Raw genomic sequence first — 11755 nt, 5'->3', positions numbered from 1 at the left:
TTATCTAAGACCAAAAGTTTCTCGGCTGACCAAGTTGTGTATAGCATTTCCAGATAGAAAATAAGATATACGGGAGCTTAGAAAGGAAACTGGAGGGCCCCAGAGGTAATAAAGTAACTATTAGACTGCTTTTGATTTAATCCTACCCTAACTCCTGCTCTTCTATCAGCATACCACCTATTTCCACTCAAAAAGCAGCACATCAATGCTCTCTCTCATACATATACATACAGATACAAACAGACACCAACACATTATACATAATATATATGTATATATGATCATGTGAGATTTTACTCTTTAATTATCTAGTACATATAGAACATGCTACAGTTATTGACAGCTTTTAACTTTCTTTCTCTCAATCTTATTTTATATCATAGATTCATCACAGTTAATGACCTTCAAAATTGTGATGCTCAACCATTGGTTTAATGCTTAAAGGTCAAGCGCATACAGGCATATCATGCAAGATAGTGATTGAAATGACCTTCAAAAAACTCATTTGTTTATAATTTTATCATTGAAGATTGCTAGATTGCATAAATCATAGGAAGAAATTAAGCAAATTCCCTTTATAGAAGGCACATGTTTTTTTTAAATCAAAGATATTAGGCACTCTAGGAGTTTATGAAATTGTCAATTGATAGAATTTTAAGTACTGCCTTTACTGCCAGTTATATGCCCCTTTAGGAACCTTCATTTGATTTCATATTTATTTCACAATCAAACTATAATTAGTATACTCTCTCTGTAACTATTTATAATACATATCTACCTATCATTGGGGCATTAGGCACTGCTCTTTTTCTCATTCTCAAATTTGCCAGAATGTTCCATGTGCCTTTTTTCCACAGTAGAGCTTCTAAAACTATTTAACCAAATGTAAACTTTGTTATGTGAAATTTATATGAATGTTTCATGATCACCTGGTCAATTTTATTTAAACCATGAGCTTATCACTCAATAAATCTTATTTACACATCTCATAGTATTCAAACATCACTTCCCTGAAGGCTTCATAACAATTTCAGAATAACCATTTATTTTTTTTTTGATGTGCCCTTTGACAAGAATCACAAAGGACCTTAGAGTTTTCATGTAAAATTTGAACTGGAGGAGTGATGTAGTACGGCATACAGCAGTTGCCTCCCAAAGTGATGCCATTGGTTCACTGGGGCTACACAAAAGGGCAGAGATCAATAAGCTCCAAATGCTTGTGAATTGGGAGTTGAGGGAGAAAGACTGCATTTTTTATACTAAGTACCTTAAATGCCAATAGTGTGGCTAAGAAAATTGAAAGGACCAAGAGTGTAGGCAGACAGACCAGTGAAGAGCCTATGGCAGTTGTCAGTCAAGAAATGAGGAGGGTCTTGGCAGCAAAAAATGAAAGAGAGATGATTTTGCAAAAAATAAAAGAGAGATGATTTTTTCCAAGTATTGAGAAAGCTGACAATTCAGGGCTTGGCAAATGACTTGAAATGGCAATAGAGATGAATAAATCAGAGATGACTCTGAGATTCTGCTTCAAGGTTTTGAACACATCTAAGATTAAACTCTATATCCCTTTACAAACACAGCTTTTCCTCCTGACTTGTCAAACTCATCATCTCAGTTATAGAGGATTCATTTCCTCTGAAGTAGCCTTTCACAACAGCCTCCTACCTGATCATTCTGCGTTTAGTCTTCCCACACCTTCACATGTTGGTGTTATCCATAAATTGGAAATAAAGCCCATTTCCAGAAGTTTTGTTCATAGAACTAGTTTATATTGTCATTTCAAGCTATATGGCTGGCTCACCATCATCTTCAGCCCATAAACTTGGAACATTTAGGATTAGACAACTAAAAAATAAACAGGAAGACAAGCTTATGATAAATGGGTGGATAATTATTATACATCATACAGTTCTCAAAGTATTTTCACATTTGATTTTTACAACTCTATAAAATAGGAATCGTTTTTTCAGCGACAGATATGAGACTCAGACATTTAACTCTCTGAAAGTCAGAACTATTAAATGTTAATAACTTTCAGCAGAACTATTAAATGTTAATAACTTTCAGCAGAATACAATGTAGAAAGTTGCAATTACTATTATTATTATTTTTAGGCGAGGCAATCCTTGGTTGACCACACAGACTTCAAGGACATTGTCAGCTTACCATCCCTTATTTTTTTATTTTTTACGCCTACAGCACCTGGTCTTCCTAGGTGGTCTCCCATCCAAGTACTAACCAGGCCTAACTTGCTTAGCTTCCGAGATCAAATGGGATCGGGCTTGTTCAGGGTGGCATGGCTGTAGACAGAAAGTTGCAATTATTATTAAATAGTTCCTTCTTTTGTTCAAATGCTTATATACCATATTAGAGACAATAGGCTATGAGTTTTAAATATGCCAGGATTTATGAGATTAATAAGTAGAGATTATACAGATTTCTTTCCAATTTTTTTCCAATCACATTATGAACTTCACACATGTTTTTTAACCTTTGTCTTTTATATACCACAAAAGATTCCAGGGCATGGTCTAAAAGCAGTTTTTAATATTAACTATTATCAAAAATCAGGAGAAAACCGATTTCAATTCTTTAAGTTTATATGACATCCAGACTAGCTGGCACGATGTCACGAATAGCTCAGTTGTCACCTCTCACCTTTGCCTACAGATCTTAGTTTAGTTGTTCCTGAAAAATAGTCCTGGCTCTAAAGGCATCAGATCAAACTCCCAGAGAAGCGGTTGACCTTAATATCAAACCATCTCTTTCAAGTCATGTCAAAGTAATAATCTTGTCCTTATTGCTTAGACCTTGAACTTGAGCTTCTCTTGCTTGCTTCCCTTCCCTGAAGACATACATACACTTCCAGAATCTTGGGCCTCTGGTTCAATTTGATACCCTTCTACTCAAAGAACAGTTACACCACAGTAGGGTTCTCCCTGGATGTGATGTCAGAAGACCTAAATTTAAATCTTAATCATTCTTCATGCAATCAGTACAATTTTTAGCTAATATTTATTGAGGTTTACTGAATTACATACACTATTCTTAGCACTTTACATTCATTAAGTCATTTATTGTTCATAATATCAATATGAACTAAGTAGTATTATTATCCACATATGTTACCCACTAAAGAGCCTGAGACACTGGCAGGTTAGGTTACTTGTTTGAGCTGGTTAGTAGCAGAGTTAGGACCACTGGCAATTCATTAATCTTATCTGAACTTGCTTCTTCATCAGTAAAATGGGTATAATAACAAGCCCCTGATTGAGCTGTACCTGGATTACATAAGAAAATGTGTGTGAAAATACTTATTAAGCTATAAAAAGCTCTATAAATCCCAATATTGTTGTTACTAACTAATGTCTTGATACCACATTTAGCCAGATCCTAAATGTCTGGCTTTGATCCTTGGGTTCCTCAGACTTTCTAGTTACTTTTATCCTGAGCATAAACTTCTATTTGTAGCCTGCAGGTACATATTCATTTTTATTACCAAAAAGAGCCTCCATCTCCTAAATCAAATAAACAATTTTCTCCCACTTTACCTAGTCAGCCAATATGGGTGTGCCGAGCTTATACATTCATTAAATGAGGACTACCCACATGGTTCCAAACCATAATTCCTTGATATAGGTAATCATAAAAAGCTATTATATGAGAGCTAATATCCCTATAAGTATGAGAATTCATATTGAAAATGTGTTCCACAGAGGACAGAACCACCGCATAGCTAATGAAAGCAGAAACAAGAAAAAGTAATCAAATTCAGGTGAGGTGTGGCCAGCACAGTGTCATTTGACCTTGTGGTTTGTGTCCTTTGTGTGACTGTAATGTCGTGCTGTCCTCTCATTGAAAGAAGCATTGGATCTATAAATTGATCTATGGAAGCAGGAGTGCATTGTTTGTCTCAGTGTTTTTACTCTATGTTGGGCAGAGTGTCCTGATTCAGCCTTACTTTACATTTTTAGAAAATGCTTATTTACAAACTGCGTTTTAAACCTTTGGCTCTGTTGTGTAAGACTTGTATAGTTTAAATGGCAACTTGAGGGTGAATGTAATCTTTTATTTCCTGTATTAGAGAGGAAGAAAACCATTATCTCTTACAGCAAGGCTACTAATGAACTGCAGCCCTTATTCACAAGTTGCCCATAAGATTATAGTGAAACATCTGGAACAGCCATGTTAGCAACAGACAGAATGAGCCTGCTGGTTTTGCTTTTGGGAACAGCACCCCTTCATGGGATGAGTTTCAAGGGAGAAAAAAAGCAAGGCTTATAAACCATCTTACGAATCTCTTTCCCACTCTGCCTGCCTGTATTCTTTCACTGTTAAATTATGCACTATCATGTACATGAAGAAGTAGGCCCCAAAGTGTTGATTTGTCCAAGGAACATAACTGAAACTGGAACCCAAATCTCCTGACTTTGATCCATAGTTCCTTATAAGTACCAAAAGGACCTTACACTCTATTTTTGAAACTAGATTTAAATATATGGAAATTTCTCTCTGTCTGTCTATCTATCTGTCTCTCTCTCTCTCTCTCTCTCTCTCTCACACACACACACACACACACACACACACACGTTATTGACAAGTTAAAATACAAGGTTATCATAAGTGCATATGAGATAAATTTATAAGTTTTAGGTATATGTGATAAGTTCTATGTATTTTTGGTTGAGATTATGATTTCTGGGTGGAAACAATCTAGAAAGTGTGATCAACTGTCAAGTTTATACTTTTCTATATTTATACATGGATCAAATAGGTACAGGCAGAGAAAAAGAAAAGATGGAAAGAAGGATGGAAGGAAGGAAGGAAGGAAGGAAGGAAGGAAGGAAGGAAGGAAGGAAGGAAGGAGGGAAGGAAGGAAGAGATGAAGGAGGGAAGAGGGAAAAAAGAGGGAAGAAGGGAAGGAGGAAAAAGACATTATACTAGAGGAGTTGAAGTGAACGAATATGTAACTGTGGAAAAGTTTAAGTATAATCACATTTAGATATTATTAAATTATAATTACCTGGTCACTTTTCATCCTGTAATGCACCAGAGTCAGATATGTAGAAAGACACATACATTCACACTTACACTTACACATAATCACACTGAGTGAATCTACTTTCCTTTGACAAAGTTTATGAGTCTTCACATTTCTATCAGGTTTTACATTTTTATCAGGTTGGTAAACTTTTCTTGGTTCATCATGCAAATGGCAATCGCTCTAGAGGCAGGCTCATCCTATGAATTCTCTATATAAGCGTAGGCATGTCTGAACCCACAGTGTGTAAACAACTTGGGCCTTCCTTCTGTAATTCTACTTATAAGCATGTGTGTCTGTGTGTGTTTATACATCAATATGGCACATGGAAATCTACCACAAATTTTGTCTCAGTAAATTCTGGAACTCAATTGTCATAAGCCATTACCATCTTAAGCCAAATGATGTAGATTATAATTCTGTGGAAAAATATAAACTGTATTGTTACATTTCTACACTGACAATTATTTAAAAGTCTTTTTTTTCTCAGCAACATTTGCTAATTGGCATCTTTTGTAATGCACATGGACAAGTGTTAGGGTAAGTACATAATGTATAATATAAATCAAGACATCTTTTAGAGTTAAAAAGAGTAGGATTAAATAATTACATTGGGACAACCAGCATAAACCAGGTCTGTCACAAGCAAACAGAATACTATGTAAGGTCACTCAAGCCAGTGACCAAAATGTTAGAAAGTTCATGTTGCCAACCTGAACTTGAATATAAAGTGATGAGTAAACAGGGGGAGAAGCACATGTGGGAGTATTAATGGAAATACTACATTTGTTATTTCTTAATTGGCTGCAGACTTTTGGGTTTTTTTATGAAATAATCATTATTTCTATTTCCATTTCAGAAATGAACACCCGGATCTCTCACTGCCAATTTCTTCTAGCTTTTCCCTCTACACCTATTCACACTTCCCATTACATATGGAATAAATTGCATGAATCTGATATAGTGTTCCTAACTGACTTTCTAATCATTGAAGAAAATGCGCAGCTACGACCAGCAGTTATCAAGTTGGTCAAGGGAAGCAATTACTAAAATAGTTCTGTTCAAGACTACCGAGTACAATCTATTAAGGGCTGGTGTAAATGCTTCAATAACAGATAACTATTCCATGCTTAATTTAAGCACTGTGACAGATAACTATTAAATGCACAGTAACAGATAACTATTCCATGCTTAATTTAAGTTTTAATTGTTTTGACTTTATAGTATATAATCCAGAATATAAACTATATGATAGACACATAAAATTGTGGTGGTATGAAAATATCTCATCATTATGCTTTACAAATATTTAATGGAGAAAAGCCATACTTTGTATGCTAGTTATAGGCTTTATAATTATCGTGGTAACAATTAGTATGTTACACCATGTACAGGTAGGTATTAATGAGAATTTGTGGACTTCTGCATTGATCTACTCTACAATTTTATCAGTGAAATGAATGTTAAATTTACTCTTGAAAATAAAGATATGTTTAGTTTTTATAGTCATGCAAGTGTTTGCCCCATTTGCTTTCATTAGAATTATTTTGTTCTCATAGAATATAATTAATTTTATGTACCTATATTTGCATGGTACAGTAAGCAAATATAGTTTATGCCTCAAGGACAATCATGAGGTTATAATGATTTTTCTCTAAATTATATCAATAAAATAAACCTAGCTTAAGTATTCCATTTGATAATGGTCAAAATGGATATAGGCTATTCATGGGTGAACATATCGTTTTACACAATACCATTAAGTCTTTGTTAACATCTGTTGGATATGCTCAGAATTGCCCAATCAACTTCCATTATCATGAAAATATTATATATCAACACTATTCAATTATTCATTTAACAAATATTTATTGAGCATTTATACTGTTCTAGGTAGTAGAAATTCAACAGTGAGCTAGAAATAGAGTTCCTGTTTTTCCACAGTATACATCTTATTTGGGGAGATAATAATATATAAATATAAAAATTTTTACAGTTCCAGAAAATAATAAGTTCTATGAAGAAAGCAATAAAAGCTAAGTCTACAGAGTTTGATCTGTGTGAGGAAGGTAGTTGTTTATGTGTTTGTCATGCTTTTTAGTTAAGATGCTTAGGGAATGTGTCTCCAAGCAAGTGACATTCAAATAGATTTCTGATAAGACATGAAAATGTTCAGGGAAACCGTGGAGAAGGATAAAGCTAAGGGAAAGGCTCTGAGAAGGAATATTGAGTATTAGAGTATTGTGAAACAGGAAGACTGGAGTGACAGCAGGGTAGCATGGTATGAAAAGAATTAAAAGAGGTAGAGAAAGACCAGATCATGAAATGTGTTTAGATCATGGAAGTGATCAGTGGGTTTAGGCAATACAAGGGTTTCGAGCAGGGTAATGATATGATATCTATGACAAAGTTTTAAGTGATCCCTCTGGCAACTACATGGAGAATATATTGTCGGAAGGGCAAGATGACAGTGAGAAGATTCTATGCCAAAAGTAACTATAGCTGCTTGGACTAGGGTAATACAGTGATTAAAAAAAAAAAAAAAAAAAAAAGATAACATTTGGATAAAATTTGGGTGCAAAATCAGTATAAAGGTGGTTTCAAAGCCATGGTACTAGAGGAAACCATCCAGCTGCATTGTCCAATATGCTCGCTACTAGCTATACATGGCTATAGATTAAAATAAACTAACATTAAAATTAAGCCTTAAACTTTTCAGTCACACTAGTCACATTCCAAATTCTCAATAGCCACGTGTGGCTAGTAGCTCCCATATTGTGCAGCACAGGCAGAGAATGTTTTCATCATCACAGAAATTCTATTGGACAGGGCTGAGACATGATGGAGAAGAAAAACCAATGGAAAGGGTCAAGGACAGATCCCTGAGTTGTTCTAACTCTCAGAGTCAGGGATGGGTGATGGGGAAGGCGTCTAAAAAGACTAAGGGTGGTCAGTGTTTATATTTTCCAAGATTTAAACACATCAAAACACAAATTAGGAGACTACACATATAATAGAAAACGTAAATTTATATGTGATTAACATAAATGTTGTTTCTGCTTATATTTATCTCTTGAATGAGCTAATAAGCTGGAGATACTAATTTTCTCTGAGATTCCAGTTGCTATTAAGTCCATTCTCAAATAAAACCTTGGCTCTGAGAGACAGAGTCAGGAAAGGAGAAAGACAATAAGGGAAGTGGTGGTGGCGTTGCACAAAGTAAAGTATTGCTTTCTTTATAGATTTGTATTGGACTATCATTGAAGAAGAAAAGAAGAGGAAATGGGAAGAGGGGCTGATAAAAAAGGAAAACAAATTTATCTCAAGCAATAGAACCAAACACACTATTTTCTTTGAAATTCTCAAAAACCACATGAAGAAGCTGAAAGTTTTCTCTTTACTTTTTCTACTCGTTTGACAACTAATCATTTATGTGACTAATAAGTAATACTGGATGAGGATTTTTCAAATGTCTACTGTTCCTGAGCTGCAGGAGTACGTTTAGTATCTTAGAAACAGTTGACCTCTGATACCATATTGTTTGATAGTATTGCTATGTTCTTGTAAAGGCCAGAAAAAAGCAAAAATCGTACAAAGACTAGGTGAGAGACAAATGAGACTTTGAAACCAGAGAACTTAAAGAGTTGGAGATTCTGAGAGGGGCAGCAAGTAAGGGAAGGGCTGCTGCTATTTTGATAGTTACAATACAGTCTATTTAATAGTTATCTAGTAAGTATTTCTCAACTTTATGCAGTTCTTTAAACATTTTTTGTTGTTCTTGTTATGGAGTGATGAGCAAAAATAGACTCAAGTTCAGCTTTCCTTAATTACTGCCTTGCTGACACCAAATAAAGTAAATTTTTATAAAAGAAATAATAATATTAACCAAGAAATACAAAATATGCTGAAAGAAGACAGAAAAGAATAAGCCAGATATGAGTTTTTATTCATTCTACACGTTTTATTGAGCACTTACTGTTTGCCAATCCTTGCTCTTGGTACAAGAAATGCAGTGAATATGATGGAGTTTTTCCTGAAGAAACTTACATTTTGCTCTACATAGAAGATTTAGTAGCACAAATTCTGGCCTTTTATTTTTTCCAGAGGATTTCTCTCAATTGCAGTTTTAAAAACACCAAAATCTAAGACTATAGTTTGAATACTTCATTTGTCATATCTAAATTTGTACATGATCATTTTTACTTTATTTTTGTTAATGTATTCTTGGATTAAGTCCCAGGAATACAGGTAATTCTCTATATTTTCAACTAGTTTAGCCACCATCTCTACACTTGTATATATGGGAAGTTATCAAAGTCAGAGTATAGAGACCAATGTTAAAAACCTTTCTTCTATGTTTTCTTCTAAGAGTTTCATGGTTTCAGTTCTTTAGATTAAGTTCTTAACCCATTCTGAGTTAATTTTTGTGAATGGTGTAAGATAAGGGTCTAATTTTATTCTTCTGAGTGTGGTTATCCAGTTTTCTAAACACCATTTATTGAAGAGACTACACTTTCCTCACTGAGTGTTCTTGGCTCCCTTGTCAAATATTAGTTGACTACATATATATGTATGAGTTTATTTCTGGGCTCTCAATTCTGTTATATTAGTCTATATCTATTTTTATACCAGTACCGTCCTACTTTGATAACTATAGTTTTGTAGTATAGCTTGAAATCATGAAATGTGATTCCTCCAGTTTTGTTGTTTCTCAGAATCATTTTCGATATTTGAGGTCTTTTGCATTTCCATACAAATTTTTTAACTTTTTTTTTCTATTTTTGTGAAATCTGTTATTGGACATTTGATAAGGATTGTACTGACTCTCTAGATGACTTTGAATAGTAGGGACATTTTGACAATACTAATTCTTCCAATCCATGAATACAGATATCTTTTCATTTATTTGTGTCTTCAATTTCTTTCATCAATGTCTTATAGTGTAGAGATCTTTCACTGTCTTGGCTAACTCAGTTCTAAGCATTATATTATTTTTGATGCTATTGTAAATAGGATTGTTTCCTTTATTTCTTTTTCAGATAGTTCATTTTTAGCATATGAAAACAGAACTGATTTTTATATGTTGGTTTTGCATTCTGCAAATTTACTGAAATCATTTATTAGATTCGAGTTTTTTGTTGGAGTCTTTAGGGTTTTCTATATATGTAAGATAGTGTCATCTGCAAACAGAGACCATTTTACTTCTTTCTTTCCAATAATATGATGTCTTTTACTTCTTTTTTGTGCTTAATTGCACCACCTAAACTACCAGCCCACAGTCTGGGCTTCAGGATTAGGTATGCCATTGGCTACATTCTGCTTTTGGGTGAGGTTAATGGCTGAGCTCTCTGTTTAGGCACGGTCTCCAGTAGTACCCTGCAGTTGGGTGGAGTCACTGCCTGGGCTCCCTGGTTGGGTGGGGCCTCAGACTATGTTCAATAATTGGGCAGAGCTGTAAGGTGTAGACTAGATTCCTGCATGCCAAACTCTGATGCTGTCCAGTGTCTCTCTTTAGGTTCCCTTGTTATATGGGGCCAGAGGCTATGCTCAACAGCTGGGCAGGGCTGCTGGCTTGGCGCTCTACTTGAGCAATCCTGAAAAATGGGTCCAGGTTCTCTGGTTAGGTTTCTTAGTAGGATGGAATTGGAGGTTATACTCAGCATTTGAGCAGAACTGTGATCTTGCTCTATGGCTCAAACAAGCTGTAGGATGTGCTCATTGGCTGCTAGACATCAGTGGCCGTGTTCTTAGTGGAAAAGGACTAGAGGTTAAGCTCAGCAGTTGGCTTTGAATCTGCTTCTGTGCCTAGATGGGCCATTGAATGAGTTCTATAACCAGTATGGCTTTTGGCTAGAGTCCCAAATTGGGCAGAACTGTCTACCGAGTTTGTTGGCTTGACGGGACCATCAGCTCAGCTCTAAGGATAGGCATAGCCACTGGCTGGGATATCTACTCAGGTGCAGCTACAAGACGGAATGCAGCCTCAAGATCTGAGTTCTGGTTGCTATAATCTCTGCCCCCTTCTTCATCTCTATCTGATCCCTAATTGTTGAACCCTATAGATACCCCATTTATCCCATAAGATGAGACTGAAGTGGGCCTCCTAGAAAGTGTTCTGCAGCACTGGGGAAGCTGGATATCCACTTCAGGCTCCCTTTTCCCACCGGAGAAACCATAGGCCCTGGGCCGCTCCCTTGGTGTTGTACTATACTTGCCTGGGGGTGGGGTCAATGTGAAACCACTCTTTTTACTCTTCTAATGTGTTCCTTCTCTGTGTGGTCCAAGGGCATGCTTCGGCCTCACCCTGGATTCTGGGATTTTCACAATGGTGTCTTATCTATGGATAGTTGCTAGTTGTTATGAGGAAGACTGGAGTCTGGAACAACCTATGTTGCCATCTTGATGTCATTACTCTGTTCTGAGTATTAACGTTAATGTTTCAGTAAGGCCCTTAGTGGAGTAACCAGCACATTATATCCATTATTATTCCTATATGTAAATTCCTTCTGGGCTCACTGTGAAAACAATGCTTCCGAAACAGCTTCTGCTCCACTCATTTTGATGAAAAGATAACATCCTATTGATATTTTGACTTATTTTATCATGATTTTGTTTATCCATGCTATTGATAAAAAAATTAAAATATAGTAAATGTGGGTAGTTTTGAAGTTATAATTAGTATAAAGTTTAAATTGTCTTAAAAATCTATGCCGA

General features: G+C 35.4%; 1 pseudogene; it reads right to left on the bottom strand.

The window, feature by feature from the left end:
- Positions 1-2190: 2190 nt before the first annotated feature.
- LOC112469277 lies at positions 2191-2308 on the bottom strand (annotated as a pseudogene).
- Positions 2309-11755: the final 9447 nt, after the last annotated feature.

Source organism: Pteropus alecto, unplaced genomic scaffold (genome assembly GCF_000325575.1).
Source record: "Pteropus alecto unplaced genomic scaffold, ASM32557v1 scaffold146, whole genome shotgun sequence".
Lineage (NCBI taxonomy): Eukaryota > Metazoa > Chordata > Mammalia > Chiroptera > Pteropodidae > Pteropus > Pteropus alecto.
The sequence above is the reverse complement of the archived record's forward strand: the minus strand, read 5'-3'. Positions and strand labels throughout refer to the sequence as shown.